Here is a 20,005-nt window from a genome sequence, read left to right as displayed (position 1 = left end):
CGCCCTTTGCTGTCCTTCAGCATCAGGGGGAGAGAAAGAAGCTGAGGCAAAGCTTCCTCCTTCCTAGCCATTAATGCAGACTGCAGATCCTAGCAAGGCGACAGGTCTCCTAGCACCTGCAGGCCACAGCTTCCCTGGATGGGGGGGGGGGTCGGGACTTGATAGATGGCTGTGAGGGTAGCTGTTGTGTACCAACCAGCAAAAGGAAGAAGGAGGCAGCAGCATTGACTCTGGACTGCAGACAGGTTAAGAGAGACAGATGGGTGGGTGCAGGGAGGGGGCGGTGGCGGGAGAATGCCAGTGCCATAAACACCGCCTGGCGTGAAAGTTCCAGGAATCGAAAGACAGCCCTGTCAGTGTCCTTACTCTAGGAGGGGATGCAGCAGCCTTGCGGGGGGTGGGGGTGGAGGTGGCCACAGAGGTGGGAGAGACAGGCAGGCAGGCTGGGAGAGCAGAGGAGGGAGGAGGAGGAGGAGGCGCAAGGCCGCCTCTACCTGTGGGTGGTGAGGAGAGGTTAGCAATATCCACAGGGTCATGGGTATTGCTACTAAGTGCTTTTGGAAAGCTGGGGGGGGCTGGGGAGGGAGAAAGGAGGTTGCCATGGTGAAAAAAAACACATGATGCATACTGATGGACTGGTGGGGAAGGAGAAGGGGGGGGTGAGAACTGCCACAGCAAATATCAGAGGCTTGAGAGCCATCTGTACAGTGAAAGGAGAAAGCTAGGAGGAATGGGGGGGGTGAAGAGGGAGGAAACAGGGAGGGGAATGTGGCTTTTGCCGCAAAGCCTCTTTCCTTTGGGGATGGCATTTCTGAACAATCTCCTTTGCTGAAGCAATGCTCTCCCCAGCCTCTCTCTGCCAGGCTCACCCTCCTTCTCTCCGTTGCTATTCCTCTCCCCCCCCCCCCCCGTTCTCATGAGAAAGGAGAAGGACACAAAACAGGCATTTCCCTTTGCTGAGCTTCTCTGAGCACAGGGAGGGAGAGAGAAAAACCCGACCCCAAAATGTTCCCCACCTCCCTTCTCCTGTGATCTTGGCCAACTCAAACAATGAGCCTGGAAAAAGATCAGAAAAAGCCAGCCACCTGCCAAACCAACTGTGACCTTGCAGGGTCTGATTTAAAGGATCCGTGCTCTTTATTTTCACAGCACCAACCAGGCTGACAGCTGGGGGGGGGGGGAGAGAGAGAGAGAGAGAGAGAGAGAGAAGGCTACAGGCCCTCATATTTATAGGAGTAGCAAGCAAAAAAGGAGAAAGGGGTGAGCCCAAGTATGTTGCAGAAGCAAGCAAGATACTGGAGACTGAAAGATAAGAGACAGGAGGAGAGAGGGTGTTTCTTCTTGCTGAATCAGAAATTCCAGGTCAAAAGTATCCGTCAACAGATAGCATTTCCATTTGATTCTCTCCAATTGGGCTCCAGGTTTGAAGGGGTCACCAGCTCAATGGGGGGGGGGGCTAGCAACCCTGCAGCTGGCAGCTGTGAACTGCCACCTTAAATTCCCCCCCGGGGATCCCCACTGGGTGGTGCTATCTTGTGGGCATTGTGGGAAATTTAAAATGGCAGCTCACAGACCCAGCTGCTCAGCATGGAGAAGAGTGGGCAGGGCAGGGGTTTGCGTCCCACCAGGGTGCTGAGGGTGCAGCAGTTGCCGGCTCTGAATGCAGAACTAGTTTTAGCATTAGGTGCTAGCGCAGGCCAGCAATCAGGAAAAAATTGTGCTCTGTGTTTGTTTGTGAGTGGCCTCTAACAGTATAGTGGAGGGGACATTATATGTGAATGCAAAAGAGCAAAATCCTAAACAAGGGTTGCTAAAGGGAGATGGTGGCAGAGGCAGTTTTCCTGCCTGCTTTATTAATGCACAAATGTCTTCCATCTCAACAGAGGTCACACCTGCACCACACATTTAAAGAAGCATCATGCCACTTTAAACAGCCATGGCTCCCCACACCTCACCCCCAAATCCTGGGGACTGTCATTTGTTAAGGGTAATGAAAGTTGTTAGGAGAGGAGACCCCTGTTCCCCTCACAGCACTACCATTCCTAAGGAAGAGGGATTGACCACTAAACCACTCTGGAGAGGGTAGCTCTGTGAGGGGACTAGGGGTCTCCTAACAACTCTCAGCATCTTTAACAAACTACAGTTCCCAGGATGCTTTGGGGAAAGCCATGACCATTAAAGCGATATAAGAGCACTTTAAACAGTGCATATGTGGCCAGGGTGCCCCTTGCACCTTCAGTAGTTGTGTAGTAGAGGGAACTTCAGCAGGCGCCGTTTGACATGAAAGTGAGGCCCCCTGAAATTCTGTCTTCTGCATCACTCATAAAGAGGCAAGAGCCCCGTCCCCTTTTGCACCTGCTCATTCTCAGCTGAGCACTTTAAAGAGGGTGGCCGCTTAGGCAGCACTGAAAAAGAGGGCGAAATAAAGCAATGAATTAGCAAATGCTAATGCCAATTTATATATCCAGATGCAATTTAGAAAAGATGGCTATAATTTATATCAAAAGACAGTACATCTCACCATAGCGGGAAAGACTGTGTGACCAGGTGCCCTTTGAGCCTGTTCAACATTCTGCTGCCCAGTGCTGTGGATGGGAACATGAAGGCATCTCCTGTCCTCCCTAATTCTTTACCTTAGAACAGGACTTGACCAGACGGTTCTTCAGAAGGCGCCTTTCAATAGAGAACTGTCCTTCGTAAAATAGAGAGCCCTCCAGACTGGCATTTCTTCTCCAGGTGAATCCTGCAACATGCAATTGACACAATAGTAGAGCATCAGTAGACAGTCAACACATCATTCCACTTTGCTAGTTGTTCTGCAATGCTTCCCCAGTGTTGTTGCATGACTGCTGTCTGGACTGGCTCTCTTGTACTATAACACAACAATAACAGGAGATAAAGAGTAAACTGGGAGTAAACTGGGATATCTGTGGCATTAAAAAAGGGGGGTTTCAGCAAGAAGCTATGGGATGTGTCCCTATTGAAAGCAAAGCCAGGTTTCCACCCTGAAACCTTTGCAGACTCAAACAGTGTCATGAAAGTGGGATTGCATATAACTACCCTGATACCATCATGAGAGCAAATCATCACAAATGAGCAATAAAAAGACCGCCTTTCCTGTGAAACACATTTTGTGCAGTTTCAGCCTGGAGGAGTTGAATGGGGAAGATCTACCTGTGGAGGGCGCCTATTGGCTAGTGCTTATGACAAATTAACACAGAGTAGTTTCACAACTACAAAAAACTTTTGTATTAAAGACTGTATTTTTTTTAAAAAAAGAAAGTTTGATGGATTAAGATATGCAGTGGTACCTCGGGTTACAGACGCTTCAGGTTACAGACTCCGCTAACCCAGAAACAGGTTAAGAACTCAGATTAAGAACTTTGCTTCAGGATGAGAACAGAAATCGTGCGGCGGCGGTGCAGCGGCAGCGGGAGGCCCCATTAGCTAAAGTGGTACCTCAGGTTAAGAACTGTTTCAGGTTAAGAACGGACCTCGAGAACGAATTAAGTTCTTAACTCCAGGTACAACTGTAAATGAGTAAGCATACAGGTGGCATCCCTGAACCAGAGTAAGAGGGAGAGGGGCAAGACAGCCAGATGAATCAGCATTTGATTTCCAGGTATGTACATCTGTTGTGCCAATTGTGAAGCTAGGAGGAAGATAGTTCTGCAAAAAAAATAAGTGGCTGCCTGATGAGACCTCTCTTTTTCTTATATCTGCCTTCCCCTAGACATTTCTAAATTAAATAGTACTTCCTGCAAAATGTAATATAATCTTCATAAAAGTTAACAAAAATCAATGCTGAGGACCCATACCTTCACATTCATTGGTATGAGGAGCAGAAGCAGAGAGCCACTTTACTTCTTAACTCAGCTGCTAGCTAGAACTTTCCTTTCAAACTTCCCCTTTTATGCCTGTAAATGAAAGGGACTAGAAACTTGGCTCTTTTAAAATAAAAAACCAGAGCTTCTGGGAATATCCCCATGACGTCCCAGCTCCCACAAGCCCTCCCATGGCTATGGCGCTACTCTGGAGAGGTTCGGTTCAGTAAATAAAGTTGCAAGCTCATGTTAGCACCTTGACTCTCACAGTCAGTTCAATGCCCTCTTGGTTTTCAAAGGTAGCATGTATGGTTGAATCCTACCAGCACTGATTAATTTAGCATTTGCACATGGGACGGCAGACTGCTTCTTTGTCCCAAAAGACTACAGTCATTGTTTGGGAAGCTTTAACAGCATTTTCCTATTTAGTTGCTGTTGGTTTTTCTCTCTGAACATCTAAGCCCAGAGTTTTTTTCCATGAGTCAGGAAGCCTGCTTTCAGCATTTTAAACACCAATTGTTCCAAATGTTTATTTGTGCCTCACCCTCCCCTGTACTTCCCCAGGACCTCAGGGCAGCTGTAGGCATGCCTCACAACCACCTCATGAGGTAGGTGAAGTTTTTCTCAAGGCCATCTACCTGTGCATGGATTTGAAGGTCCTCTGCCTCACTATAGTTTTGGAATGTGTGATGCACTGAACCAAAGGCAGCCTGTTCAGATCAGGTCAGGTTCCATTTATTCCAAAAATAATACAGTGAGAAATTAATGGGTATGAATAAAATTCCTGTGCCATTCAGGGGATAGGGAGCTCACCTGTTCAGGTAGCAGCGGCCTCTCAGAGGCAGTCTCCTGGCCATTTTCTCCACCATTATGCCCCAGAATGACACAAGGTCTGAGGCCCTGTAGGTGAGTATAATAGTGGCTGCCAGGAGGACACAGACCACAGCAAAAATAACAATAAAAATTAGTTCAAAAAACAAAACAAACTACCCAATGTAAGACAATGGAATTTCCATGACAGAACCAGACTGAACAGGAGTTTCACAAATGAATACTGAAAGAAAGGTGGTAATGATGAAAATGACTGGAGGAGCAAAACATGGGGGGGGGGATTCTTGCACACACTGTTTTGTTTGTTTGTTTGAATCAAATTTCAAAGAATCATAGAATTGCAGAGTTTGAAGGGATTACAAGGGTCAACTAGTCCAACCCTAGTCGTTTAGTTGTGTCCGACTCTTCGTGACCCCATGGACCAGAGCATGCCAGGCACTTCTATCTTCCAATGCCTCCCGCAGTTTGGTCAAATGCAGGAATACTTTGCCTTAAATTTATATGCCACTTTAATGTCCATCATTTGTCTTTGTGTTTGTTTGTTTGTTTGTGTGTGTGTGTGTGTGTATGTACATACAGCCATAAAATCACAATAAAAACAACCTATAAAACAACAACAGTATACCAGTCAGAGTAACTAAGCGGCGCCTACATCTAGGATTAGTGACATATGCTTGGAGTCGAGTGTGAATTTCATGCTCTTTATTCAGCTCATAGTAGCAATGAATGAATCTTTCCCCAAAAGTCTAGCTATACATACATTATTTACACAATGGGCCCTGTGTGATTGGCTAATTGCGGGCTGCTCCTGTAGGCCAATCAGGTTGTGGATTCACTTCCCCCTGGAGCTGGATTGGATGGCTCCTGCGGACCAATCATACTGCTGCATTCTGGATCCTATTGTTCTAGGATTCAGCTCAGCACATAACAATTAGCTTAGCATCGGTGGTCACACTATGGTAACCTCAAGGTTAGACTACTGCAATGCGTTATAACAGCATGCATAAGAAGAGCCTATCAGGCCAATAGCCCATATAATCCAGCATCCTGTTGTCACAGCAACCAACCAGATACCTGCTAGCCGGACAGGAGAGCATCAGCACTGTCCACCTTCAATTCCCAGCTACTGGTATTCATAGGTATAATGAATCTGACAGTGGATGCAGAACACACCCGTTTTGGCTAGCAGCCGTTGGTAGCCTTAACCTCCAGGAACCTGTCTAAGCCTCTTTGAAAGCCATACCAGTTGGTGGCCATCACAGCCTCCCGTGGGGGAGCAAGTTTGATAGTTTAACTACGCACTGCATGGAGCACTTTCTTCCCTCTGTCCTGAATCTCCCAACATTCAGCTTCATTGGATGTTCACAAGTGCTAGTGTTATGAAAGGGGGGTGCGCATTTCTCTATCTACTTTCTTCACGCCAGGGATCATCTTATACATTTCTGTCCTGTCACCTCTTCTTCGCCTTTTCTCTAAACTAGAAAAGAGGCTGCCTTTGAAGACAGTTTGGAGAGGGCAGAATTCAGAGGACAGGTTGTTGACTGAACCAGACAGTCTGAACATCTTACACTAATTTTGGTCCGACTGCATTAGCTGCCAGCTAGTTCCTGGGACTCAATTCAAAGTGCTGGTTTTTACCTATAAAGCCTTATAGGATATTGATACCTCAGGGACTGTCTCTCCCCATATGAACCAACCTGCACCCTGCCTTCATCATCAGAGGCCCTTCTCCATCTGCCCCCACCCAGGGAGGGACAAAGGGCAGCAACAACAGGCTTTCAGTGGTCACTCTGCATTTGTGGAAATATGTCTGGTGCCTTCAGTGTCAGCTTTCAGGAGACAGGTCAAGATCTTCCTGTTTATCCAGGCTTTGGGGAGAGTAATTAGGATCAAACTGCAGGATGATTTCCAGCCTGTTTGTGGTGTTCATCTTTTAGTTGGGTGGGGTAGGGCAGGCTTTGTTCTTTTTTTCAGTATTGCTGAAAAATACAACCTGTGTTTTATTGGTTTTTTTTAAAACAAACAAACAAACCCAATGTATTTGTTTTTAAATGTTGGTAAGCCTTATGCACTTTAGGGATCTCTAAGTCTCTCTGACATCTTTTGTGTGTGTGTGTGTGGAAAGTGATGAACAAGTAAGTAAATAATGGTGGCCAGGGAAACACCTGGGTGAACAGGTATGCATTTAGTGGGCAGAAACTACCTCACCTCAGTGGGCAAGTCATTCCGCATGGTAGGTGCCACCACAAAAAAGGCCCTTCTCACCACCACCACCAGATGAACATCTCTTGGCTGTGGCATGGTTAAATATAGTTGTCAATGTTTCCCTTTTTTAAAGGAAAATTCCCTTATTCTGAATAGGATTCCTCGCAAGAAAATGGAAAAATTGACAGCTATGAGGTTAAAAGATCAACACCCTCAGGCCACAGAGACTGGGATCAACTATACAAGAGTAGGCACTCTCAAATAGATTGGTCCTGAGATGTTTAGGGCCTCAAAAACCAAAATTAACACCTTGAACTTGGCTCAGTAACTATCTAGCAGCTTCTAAATTCATTATGAAATGGTGTAAAATAACTAGTAAAATGTAAAGGGACCCCTGACCATTAGGTCCAGTCGTGGCCGACTCTGGGGTTGCGGTGCTCATCTTGCTTTATTGGCCCAGGGAGCCGGTGTTCAGCTTCCGGGTCATGTGGCCAGCATGACTAAGCCGCTTCTGGCGAACCAAAGCAGCGCACAGAAACGCCGTTTACTCTCCTGCCGGAGCAGTACCTATTTATCTACTTGCAATTTGACATGCTTTCAAACTGCTAGGTTGGCAGGAGCAGGGACCAAGCAACGGGAGCTCACCCCGTTGCGGGAATTCAAACCGCCAACCTTCTGATCGGCAAGCCCTAGGCTCTGTCGTTTAGGTGAATACAAATATAATTCATAACACTAAGAATTGTCAAACAACTTAATAAAAGCAATCTAAGCGGAAATCCCTATGCAAAACATGCTTTGCAATACAGGTGTGTTGGGCACAGGGTAGAGCAAGGGTCACCAACACGGTGCCCGTAGGTGCCCTTGTGCCCACCAATGCCCCCTGTGACACCAGGCAGCTTCCTATGTATCAGAGGCAGCTCTCAACTCTCTGGCACCTCTCCCTGGTGAAATGCCATCTCTGACATTTCTGAAATCCTGTCAGTGTGCCACACCAGCAAGCGTTTCCCTGTTCAGCCCCTCCTGTCAGTCTCTTGAAGTTTCCGTGTATGTCACCAAATGAAACACAGGTACAAACCAAGGGCAGCTCATGCACCAGATGGTGAAACGCAGCCCTCAATGTGTGATGCGGGGAAGGGAAACCGGAGCCATGGTCTTCAGTGAGAGAAATGTCCATAGCTACGAGGCGCTACAGCAATCAGCACTCCCCTTTTCAGATCCTGCGCAATCTCGGAAGGCCTAGGAAGTGAAGCTGCGGCCTGTGGTGCCCTCTGCGCCGGCCGCAGCCTCTTCCCCCTCTTCCTTCAAGAAGTGAGAGCGTGCAAATCCTGCCTCGCTTAATTGGCCTCCTCGGCGGCGTGGTGGAGGCCATCTCCCCGGTTGGTGACCTTGCTCCTGCACAAGGCGCTGTGAAGAGCCTGGCACTGCTGAGGCTGGAGGGGAGGAAGAGCCCAGGCCCCGTTGCCTGGCAACCACACAGCTGTCTGTTGACCTAAAAGGAGCTGCTCACTCTTGACACAGCTGGTGTTTACATGGAGCCAAATCTTTCTCCTCCGTGTTTGCATGGAACGAAAGCAAGGCACACAGACGCAAGCGCTAACACACACACACACACACACACACACACGGAGTAGACAAAAAGGAGAGAGAAAGAATGTGGAAAACAGAGAGAACAGACTTCCCCCGCCCGCACTGCCCTTCATTGCTAGCTGGAAGAGAAGATGGGGGGGGGGAGAGAATGTGTGTGTGTGTGTGTGTGTGTGTGTGTGTGTGTGTGTGTGCAGAAAGGGGTCAGGGACATCACAAATCCCTTGGAGGGACAGATACATCTTTATCCACTGCAGCACAAAGGAATGTGTTGTGGAAAGCACCGTGTGCCTTGGTATTATCTGAAGCTGTGTGTATGCCTTTAAAGCACATCCAAAGCACATTCCCTGCCTCAAAGAATCCTGGGCACTGAACTCTGAGGCTATCCTGGGTTCTTGGCGCAGCAACAGAGCAGGCCGGAGGGGTAGGGAGTCAGGAAACCCTTTCGGTCTAGGGTAGGATTTGAGGCCTTAGCACCTCACCTTGGGCCAGAAAGAGACAGAGTGGGGGTGCCAGTGGTGTGTTGCCCACCCTGCTGCCCAGCAGTGAGACTGTTCATGGGGAGGTACTGAGCAGTCTGCCAAGAGACATGACCGCCCGGCTGCTGCTGGATGGCCTAGCACAGGAAGGAGAATCCTGTGAGCCAGCCATCACCCTGCCTCCAGAGAGTGAGGTTGCCCTGGCAACCGAGGAAGCACATAGGCCTGAGTAGGACAGTGAGCTGGCCAAGTATTCATGTGCCATCTCCAAGGATGAATCCTCAGATGCACTAGCGCAAGCAGGCGCAGCCTGCTGGCAGGAGTGCCCATTTGCATGCACAGTCCCAATGGGAACCGTGTGAAAGATTGTGCCCAACTCACTCTTTGAAAGTCGGGGTGGGGTGGGGTCAGGCTTTGGGACAACATCTTAGCTTCTATGTTAAGAGCTCAGCTTCTGAACCAATGCTTCTCAACTATGACTAATATTGTTGTTATTATATTTATTTATATCCTGCCTTTCCCCCCAGGCCTAGACTCAAGGCAGCTTACACAAATTAAAATGACACAGATAAAATTCAAAAACTAAAAACATATAAAAGTTAATTCTTAAAATGTAATTAAATTCTAATGGAATTAAAACAATATTTAAAACACAGACAGTAAAAACAGCATAGCACTTTTAAAAGCCACTTCCTAAAAAAACCAGCTAGTTTCCAAAGGCCTGCCAGAATAAAACATTCTCCACCTGCCAGCAGAAGGACAACAAGGAGGGAGGCAGTCTAGCTTCTCTAGAAGTTCCAAAGTCTGGGAGATGCCACTGAGAAAGCCCTCTTCCATTGGATCCCCAATGTAATGAACTGGCAGCACATCTGGGAGGAGGAAGAAGAGGATCCCAGCAAGGGGTGTAGCCGGGACTGGGACACACCGGGTAGGCAAGCAGGAGATGGGGAAGGAAAGGTTGGTGTAGGAAGTACTCACAGGGTGAAAGAAGATGGCAAGGGGAGGGAGTCAGTGCAGAGGAACCAGAGCAGAGGACCCATCACCAGAGCGGGCCCTGTTTCCACAAACACACAAGGGGCGCTCTAGGAGGCTGAAGCAGGCAAGGGTCCACAGCCCAGCTCCCTAGCTGGCCAGGTGGGGCTCGCTAGCTCTGGGAAGAAAGATGTGATTCCTCAGATGGAGCAGGCTTAGAACAGGTGACGGTCACCTGCCTTGTCAAGCCCAGATGCTGCAATCAGCATGCAAAGAACCAAAGGGAAGCAGAGCTGATATGCTGTGTCTGCTCAACTGCCCATGTTGATGGACCTTGGCTTGGACCCTGGACTGAGAACTTGACATACTGACTTGCCAGGAGGTAGGCCAGGGCTTCAGGACACCCGCCAAGCATTCCTGTGAGGGTGGTGGGACTGCTAGAAGGGCCTCCCCTAATGACCCCAGAGCCCCAAGCAGGTTCGTATGGAAGCTTCAGATAGGCTGGGCCTAAACTGTGTGCTGACTCTTGGAATAAAGCCTTTGGGAATTTTCGAGCTGAGTGTCCAATTGCTGTGTCCAAAAGTGGGAGCCCAGACACTTGCTGGCTCAATGCATCTTTCAGGGCACTTGGAAGATAAAGTGATTTAGCACAATTTTTAAAATTGATTGTCACAATAAACAGGCTGCTAAAATGGCACGATCAGGTGTTTTGCCCCTTCCTTATCCATATGGTTAAGTTATGCCCTCTCGGTCTGAACAAGACATAATTAATCACATTCATATCCTGCCTTTCCTCCCAGGAGTTCAAGGCATCATACACAATGGGATGTATATTGCCCTGTTCCTTCTGATGTGTTGGAAAGTCCGTTGCAATTCCACATGCGGCTCACAGTGGAAGTGCAATCAGGGGCATAGGAATGGCAAGCAGTGGGGGCGGACCGCCCCGGGTGCCCTCACTGAGGGGGGTGACATTCGGCGCGCCGCCTGCCCACAACTCCCAAGCCTACCCCAAGCCGTTGGGGTTAGGGGGGAAGCTACGTTGCTTTTCCGGCAGCATTCCCCCCCTTCCCCCTTCATTTTGACAGCTTGGGGAAGGCTTGGCAGTCGCGGGTGGGCGGCGGGCTGAATGTCCGCCATGGGCGGCTCACTGCGCCCCCATGAGTGGCTCGCTTTGCCCCCGGCTGCACCGCTCTGGGCACCTGAGCAGCTATCTTGTGCCTGGGAGGGCACCCTCTGTGCCACGCCCCCCTCAGGAGCGCGCCCGCCCTGGGCAGCACGGGCACATGCTCCGCCACTGAGTGCAATGAGCAAACAGGGTTTCTAGCCCTCTAGAAGCATCTTTGTTTTGAATCGTCTCATTTCTTTGTCGGTGAGATTTGACAGGGTAGGGGGGCTGCCATACGTCCGGAATTTCCCAGACATTACTGGGATTTCAAAGGCAGAATGGATGTCCAGGGGGAATTCTAAAAAAAGATCTACAATTTTGGGGGTGTCCTGGTTTTTACTTGTTGAAATATGGCAACCCTATGATGGAGCCATTGCAGCTGATGTGCTTGGCAGACTCTTGCAAATCTAGGTGACTCCAGATTAAATGGAGGGGAAATCGTCTCGCATTTTTCATACTGGCATTGCATGGGTGCTGTGAAATACTTGCATGCATTGAGGTATTAGGTTGTCTGTAGCAATTTCCTGTTACCCTGAATCCTGGAACTGTCTATGCTGTTTCTTAAACACTGGTTATAACCCTGCTTAGGGCAACTGTTAGACTGAGCTTAAGGCAGCTGCTGAAATTGATTCCCACACCAAAACACCCACTAGCTGAGTGTGAACACCAGAACTTTCCCGCTGTGTCTATGTTTGACGTCTATTCGCGAGCGTGCTTAAAAACAAAAATTCTAACACAGCATGGGTTCCCTGTTACTTATCAGAGAAGGCATTCCCATTATGGGAGAAGCTGCAATTGTCATCAGTCTATGCCGCATGCTTCCTGGCTTTTACTTATGCAATGACAGTCAAATGTCTGGTGCTCTGCTCAGCCAATGGAAAGAATCCACTTAAATTCAGGTGTGGGAATATTTTCCAGCTTGAGGGCCACATTCCCATCTGGGGGCCACATGCCAGTGGTGGGCAGGACCAGAGGCAAAAGTGGGCAGAACAACATATGCAAATTTTGCCTTTGTACACTAGGCTACTTCCCGCACACACATGTCTCTGTCTTCCATCCAGGTTAGCAAGAGGCATCATCAGAGCTCAAGGACACAAATCAGACAGGCAAAAATAGTTGGGTGTGAAGCACAGCTAGTGAGGGGTGCAGCCCAGAGAGAGAGTCCCAAGGGCCACTCTCTGGGCCTCTGATTTACTTGATGCCAGGACAGGCATAGGAATGGGAGAGAAACTTGGTTTAGTTTGGATTTTAATACAAACCTTCTTAATTCACACTTCCTGAAACAAGACACGGAATATATTTGAATACACAGAATATATTTGAAATACACTCATCTCTGAATTTTGCAATGCAGTTCTCCAACCCAAAAATGTGTAGGGGGGAAAACTTACATTAGAGGAAAGTTTGAATAACAATAATGCACAATTGGTAAAAATGACATACAAAATGCATTATATAGGGGGACGTCATTTGCAAAAAGTATGCATATTAAGCCAAATTGCATACAGAAATGTACGTGTCAGGAAAATTTTGCACTAAAATGCTGATGAATTTTCATGAGGAACCTTTTAAAAAAATCACAAAGGGGTGCAGAAATGTGGGGAACAAACTTTAAGACTGGGAAAAATGAGAAACTGAAACTGAATAGATTTGTTCTTTCTTATCCACTGATTATTGCAGGGGATAGCTTCTACTATTCCAATCCCAGATTGTTGGACTGGAATGTTATCATTTAAGCTGTCATAAATTAAGTTCCTTTAAAAATTAAAAAGTGTAACTGACTCTCTTTTTTACACAAACCCAGACACGAAAAACCATACACATTTCACTGCTTCTCAGTGGACACATGAACATCTCATATCTCAAACTGAAATGCACATGTTTGGCATAGAGACTAAAGCAATATATTAGTATCTAGAAAGAAGTTGGAACTTTTAAAGCATGATTTCAAGTTTGTTCAGACAAACCATACTTAAAACTAACCATAGTTTGTTGTGGTTAAAATATAACTATAAACTGCGGCTTGTTGAAAACAGACAAGTGCTTCCAAAGTGCTACTCATTGCTACAGTGGTGCCTCGCAAGACGAAATTAATCTGTTCCGCGAGTCTCTTCGTCTAGCAGTTTTTTCGTCTTGCGAAGCAACCCTATTAGCAGCTTAGCAGATTAGCGCTATTAGCGGTTTAGCAGCTATTGAAGGCTTAGCGGCTATTAAAGGCTTAGCTGCTTAGCAGCTAAAAGGCTATTAGCGGCTTAGCAGTTTAGAAAAAGGGGGGAAGGGGAAAAAATCGCAAGACTCGCAAGACTTTTTCGTTTTGCGAAGCAAGCCCATAGGGAAATTCGTCTTGCGAAGTGCATCGAAAAACGGAAAACCCTTTCGCCTAGCGGGTTTTTCGTCTTGCGAGGCATTCGTCTTGCGGGGCACCACTGTATATCAAAAAAGGAAAAGGGAGGTGGGCGGGTGAGAGGCCAAGGCTCACCAGACTTGTTCCCATAGCACTAATTTATGGCTTAGCATTGACTAAATGGAGCTCCTATGTTCCTGTCAGACAGTTTTCTTGCTTGTTTGATTTTTAAAAGCCTTTGAAACTACAAACATTTGTATTTCTGTGTACCTAGGATGCTTTCTGAGTTAGGTAGAAGCCACCACCTTCTTTCAGGGTGGCTCCTTACCACTTCTGTATTGACAGGCGTTCAAAGGCAGATCCACAGTATACATTCAAATCACATGACTTTCCCCAAAGGATCCTGGGAACTGTCATTTGTTAAGGGTGCTAGGAACTACATCTCTGTGAGGGAGAAATCATAGCTCCCAGGATTATTTGGGGGGAGTCATGTCCTTTTAAAATGTATGTCAGAAGTGCTTTAAATACAGTCATACCTCGGGTTGAAGTAGCTTCAAGTTAAGTATTTTCGGGATGGGCTCTGTGGTGACCCAGAAGTAACGGAGCAGGTTACTTCCGGGTTTCGTGCATGCTCAGATGCACAAAATGACGTCACGCGCATGCGCGGAAGTGACCCACACATGCGCAGACATGCAGATGCAGGTTACGTTTACTTCAGGATGCGAACAGGGCTCCGGAACGGATCCCGTTCGTATCCAGAGGTACCACTCTATACTGTATGGATCTGCCCTCAACCATTCGAGTTTACTATTAGAGTGAACAAGTGGGAACTGCAACAAAGTTATGCAGAATGGGGTGCTTCTGTTTAGGGTGCAAGCCAGGCATTCTGAATCGACACCCCCAATATTGCCTAGCCCCACACTTGAAAGTACCTTAAATTTTACTCTTTATTGCATTTTTATCCTGCAAGGAACTCAAGGCATTGTAAAGCTCTTCCTCTGATTTTTGTCTTCACAACAGTCTATGTGGTAGGTTAGACTGAGAGATAATGACTGCCTTCAAACCACCCATTGGGAAGGTAGGTTTCAACCTGGGTCTCCCCAGTCCTAATGCAGTACTCTAACTGACTACATTGGCATTGTCTCCATCTGTCCCCCCCAAAAAAAATCTCAACCCTCATGGCGTCCCCTTTAAGCAGGTCAGTTTGCCCTTCTGAGTCGTAGAGACTGCCCTGCTATTCATTGCTACAGAAACCCTCACTTGTCCCATTTTGCCCATGCTGAATCTAAACTCTCTCTCTCTCTTGTCATTCTTCCAACAGCTCCAGTTTCTCAGTCACTTCTCCATGAAATGAAAGGCAAGACAACTGACCTTGGGAGGCACTTGAGAGGCTGGGGGTGGAATTGGTACAGTGACACCACCTCCTCTTCTTTCCTTGGCATTCCCTCCACAGTGGCTCAATTCCGAGACAGAGTCCCGGGCAGAGAGAATTACACCAAATGAGCCATAAGGTACTAGCAAAGCATCTGTGATTTGAGGCCAGCGAGGACCAAGCAGGGGAGAGTTTTGGAGGCTAATGTGTCCAACCCAGACGATTTTGGAACTGTTTATTTCAGTTTCTCTCATATTCTCATGTTGTTCAATCTTAAATTCAGTGCTCCATATTTCAACAACAATTTGCCATTTTTGTTTAAATTCTCATGAAAATCCACCAGCATTTTAGTGCACATTTCTCCTAACAGACTTTTTTTTGGCCTAATATTCACATTTTTGCACACACACCCCAGTATTGTGTGCATTTATATGCACACTTTACCCTAGTATATGCATTTTTGTAAACTTCACTGGGCTAAAAAAAACTGCATTGAAAAATCTGGACAAGTGCAAATTTAAAATGATGACCATGTTTTCCGTTCTCAGATTGTTTTGGAAAGTGCAAATTAGGGAGATTTGACTTTAAGTGGGAACTGAATTGAGTTTCTCCCCAGTCCCTTCTTGGGAGGGGCATGAACAGAGAGATGTTTTTCTCCCTTTCTCATAATATTAGAGATTGGAGTCACCTGATGAAGCTAAATTGCAGGAGATCCATGATGACACAGAAAAGGAAGCACAACTTCACATAAGGTAAAGGGCCCCCTGACCATTAGGTCCAGTCGTGGCCGACTCTGGGGTTGGGGTTTCAGCGCTCATCTTGCTTCATTGGCCGAGGGAGCCGGCTTACAGCTTCCGGGTCAGCAGCGCACGGAAACACCGTTTACCTTCCCGCCGGAGCGATACCTATTTATCTACTTGCACTTTGACATGCTTTTGAACTGCTAGGTTGGCAGGAGCAGGGACCGAGGAACGGGAGCTCACCCCGTCGTGGGGATTCAAACCGCCGACCTTCTGATCGGCAAGTCCTAGGCTCTGTGGTTTAACCCACAGCCCAACCCGCGTCCCTTCACATAGTATATAGTTAAACTAGACACAGTGATGTCCACCAACTTGAATGGATTTCAAAGGGGAGCAGACAGACCAATGTTTAACATGGGTACTTTAGGGATGCCTTGGGTTTTTTAAAAAATTGGTTCGTGTGCTATCCTTCAGGTTTCCTAAGGGGATGGGCTCTGGCTCAGTGGTAGGGAACTTGCATTGCACACAGAAGGTCCCAGGTTCAAACCCTGTCAGAAACCCTGACAAGCACTGCCCGTCTGTGAAGACAATACTCAGCTAGATGAATCAGTGGTCTGACTCAGTACAGTGGTACCTCTGGTTGCGAATGGGATCCATTCCGGAGCCCCATTCGCAACATGAGCAGAACGCAACCCGCGTCTGCGCGTGTCACAATTTGCTGCTTCTGTGCATGTGCACGACATCATTTTGAGCATCTGCGCATGCGTGAGCGGCAAAACCCAGAAGTAACCTGTTCCGTTACTTACGGGTTGCTGCGTGATGTATCCTGAAAGAACGTAACCTGAACCGGACGTAACAAGAGGTATGACTGTATCAGGCAGCTTCCTGCATAAGGATCCTGAAGTGAGAGCGGTGGGTGGGGGAAGCAGAGCCCCTGTGAGGTAGGAAATGTATGTGAGCCCGTAACTGACAGGGTGATAGTTACACTTTCCCCAACACTTACTGGATGTTCCAATTGATGTATCCTACTGAAGATACCTGGAATATATTCTGGCCATGGATATGGTGTTTTTGGAAGGGAATAGGCTCCCAGGTGCCTCTCATTTTGTCCTGGGGTTGATGAAAGATACTTGGGATATACCTCAGCACCGAGTTTAATTGGACTTATTTCCAGGTAAATCTCTGTAGGACTGCATCCTTAGATACACAGGGGGAAAGGGAGCTTTGATTGCAACAACTCCAACTCTAGAAGAGTTGGACCCAGCTCCCATGGTTCTTGAAGTTCTTTAGCTTTAGACTGAACTTGGACTCAGCAGCTCTTCAGGCAGAGGACTGTCTTCTGTAAGGTTAGGCACCTGGCCACCATTTAAAGGCCTTATAGCAGGGGTTGGCAAACTTATTCAGCAGGGAGCCAGTCCACTGTCCCTCAGACCTTGTGGGGGGCTGGACTATATGAAGGTGGGTGGAATGAACGAATTCCTATGCCCCACAAATAACCCAGAGATGCATTTTAAATAAAAGGACACATTCTACCCATGTAAAAACATGTGATTCCCAGACCGTCCGCGGGCCAGATTTAGAAGGCGATTAGGCTGGGTCCAGCCCCCGGGCCATAGTTTGCTTACCCATGCCTTATAGTAAGTGTACTTAAGACTGCAGTCTTCATCTGCTACCAAGGCCTCTGCTCTGAACAGATTTTGGCTTCCTCCGGGCTGAGCTTTTCAAGCAACCGAGCAATCTAAGGAGGGTTTTGTTATTTTGCATAAAATGGAATGGCAATCGCCTACTTTTTTTAAACTAGCATTTCAGATAATACCATAACAAGAGAGAGAGGGAGGGGAGAAAATAAAACAAGAAAGCACTTTTTAAAAAAGAGCAAACAAAAACTTATTCAAGTAGGTAACAGTTTTCCCCACTACGGTGAAATGTAGTTCTGTTTAAATTATGGTAACTATTCCTAAGTGTGTGTGTGTGTGTGTGTGTGTGTGTGTGTGTGTATTAGCATAGGCACATTTTGTGCAAATCTGTGTCCTCCCTTTTTGGGTACATGTAAGTGGCCACCCTAGAAACAAGCCTGACGCCTTCTCTGAGTAATATTGCAAACTGATTCAGGGGGTGGTTGTGAGCAAAAGAACCTTTTAAGCCATGGCCTTCACAGATAGACACACTTTGTCCTTTTGCTTCCTTTTCAGGTGCTAGGCAAATAATGTTTGTTTTTAAGGTCTTTTAAACCTCACCCTGTGTTGCACTTTTTTCACAGTTGTTTAGCTCTGTTAATATACATTGGGCCCCAGGTCAGTTGGCAACCCTATTTTTTTTGGTTTTATGGCAGAGCAGTCGCAAGTTGCAAAGGAGTAACTAATCTGTGCCAGATGATCTTGGGTATGGACTCTTGCACATGGCTACTAAGAGCAGACAGCAAATCAAGTGGAAGTGAGATAAGGGTATGTCATTGAGGGGAAGAGGCTGGCAGAGGCCTGATGTGTGGTTCTGCAGCTCCTCCATCTGACTCTTCTCATCCACCTCACCCAGGCAGCTAAAATCTCCAGCCGCGTCTGTGCCATTGCAAGCAGCCAAGGAGCTCCCAGCAAAGGGTCCATTGTGCTGATGGCGTCTCAAGAGCAGAGCAGAGAGGATGGCCACCGTCTTGCAGCCCCCGTTTCTATACCGGTTGCCAATTGGAGGCTCTGGTGACAACACAAGAAAGATTAAGGAGAGTGGAGTGGAATGGCCAGAAAGCTCATCTCGTGGGCTTTAGGACACGGGAAGCAAATTGGCGGGTAGGAGCAGCTTCTTAAGAGTGGCCTCATGTGCAATTTTTCTTTTCTTTTAAAAATGGCACTTCCCGGCCTCTCTTTGTGCACTAGGCTTTTTCTGTGAACACTGGATCAATGTGGGCGAGAAGGGCAAAAGGGAGGCATTTGTTATGCAGACAAGCAGCATGGCACAAGGTGGTTTCATATTCACACTACAAAAAGATTACTGATTAAGATGAGAGTTAATACTCCATCCAGCCCACTGTTCTATTCAAATACAGTGGTACCTCGGTTTACGAACTTAAACCGAGTTCTGGAAGTCTGTTCTTAAACTGAGGTGCACTTTCCCTAATGAGGCATCCTGGCGCCGGTGCCCTTCCACCGTTTGGCTTCCGTTCTTAGACCGAAGTAAACTTCACAAACCGGGACACTACTTCCGGTTTTGAGGAGTTCTTAAGCCAATAGTTCGTAAACAGGGCTGTTCTTAAACCGAGGTACCACTGTAACACTCAAAGCATACTTTAGTTGTATATTGTATTGTAGGACAATATATACTAATAAAAATATATATTGGATATAATCATATCAAGAACAAGAATATATTCCATTTGCTATATTCCACTTCTTGTCTCCATCAGAGCAGGGTATGACTAACACTCACATTGCAAGCAGTAGCTCCTAATATAATGCATATTCCTGTTATGTTTAATGAATAGATTCTTTTTTATGCACACTTCCCCTAATAGATGCATTTTTGTACACATTGACTGGTTGGAGAACTGCATTGCAAAATTCAGATGAATGTGAATTTTGAAGGATGGCTGTTTTTTGTTCTCATATTGTTTTGGAAATGGGTAGATTTACCTTTAAATGCAAACTTTCGTATCTGTATAAATGTACTGCATCTATGTGCTGGCGAGGATGTGGGGGGAGAGGATAGATACTTTGGATGGACATGTCCAAAAGTGGCAAATTTGGAGGAACAAGTGTTTAATGAGATACGTAACATTACAACATCAGCGCTTCACAATGTCTCCAGAGCTTGTGGTACTGAATCTGTATTTAAATGAGAATCGGGACCTGGTAGATAAATCTCTGTTTGCCTCTCCTTTGCCTTGCTGCCCACTGGCCAGATGGAGCAAATAGCAGGCAGCTGCTCTGGCTATGGAGAAGTTTTTGGAATGTGGTAAGTGAAAAAGCACAGGATCCCCCTATTTTCTGCTTGATTCATTTTGTTTTGCTGCCTGTCAGCCACATGGAGCACTAGGTGGCATCTACTTTTTAAAAAAGCTTCTTCTGGGGTGTGGAAAGCATGAGAATCACATGTTGCTCATTTTGTTGCCTGCCAGGTACATAGCAGGCAACTGCTTGAGGGGATATTTGGAAAGGGTGGTGGTGGAGAAAGAAACATGGGAATCCAGCAATTGTCTTTTTGCTGCTGTGTTTGTTTTGGTTCTGCTTGTATGTCGAGAGCTACCTTAGAGGTTGGAACATAAGGATGAAGGGAGGATGCGGCAATGCTTTCCTGCACTCCATATAACAGAGATTGTTCCCAAGCTGTTGGAGTGGGGGGAGCCCAGTGCAGAGGCACCATAATAATCATACCCGCTTTTTCCTGATTATTCTCCTTGTATACTCTTAATTTGGAAATATCACTGTTTATGTTTAGGTTGCCATGAATAGGGCCCTTAAAAAGCGTTGTGCACAGAGCCCCACCAACCAGAAATCCACCG

At 46.8% G+C, this 20,005-nt stretch overlaps 2 long non-coding RNA genes across 3 annotated transcripts; one reads left to right on the top strand and one right to left on the bottom strand.

The window, feature by feature from the left end:
* Positions 1-2,435: 2,435 nt before the first annotated feature.
* LOC309537394 lies at positions 2,436-9,653 on the bottom strand. Of its 2 annotated transcripts, none has more exons than XR_014221878.1 (2): positions 8,927-9,653; positions 2,436-2,743 (listed from the first exon to the last, which is right to left on the bottom strand). It is a non-coding gene; the product is annotated as an uncharacterized lncRNA (long non-coding RNA). The 2 variants fall into 2 exon arrangements; XR_014221879.1 differs by lacking the exon at positions 8,927-9,653 and adding an exon at positions 7,954-8,548.
* A 440-nt stretch (positions 9,654-10,093) lies between these two features.
* LOC309537427 lies at positions 10,094-18,760 on the top strand. The gene is made up of 3 exons (XR_014221917.1): positions 10,094-10,277; positions 14,726-14,915; positions 17,849-18,760. It is a non-coding gene; the product is annotated as an uncharacterized lncRNA (long non-coding RNA).
* Positions 18,761-20,005: the final 1,245 nt, after the last annotated feature.

Source organism: Podarcis vaucheri (genome assembly GCF_965113315.1).
Source record: "Podarcis vaucheri genome assembly, chromosome: 7".
Lineage (NCBI taxonomy): Eukaryota > Metazoa > Chordata > Lepidosauria > Squamata > Lacertidae > Podarcis > Podarcis vaucheri.
This window is presented reverse-complemented; position numbering and strand designations above follow the sequence as displayed.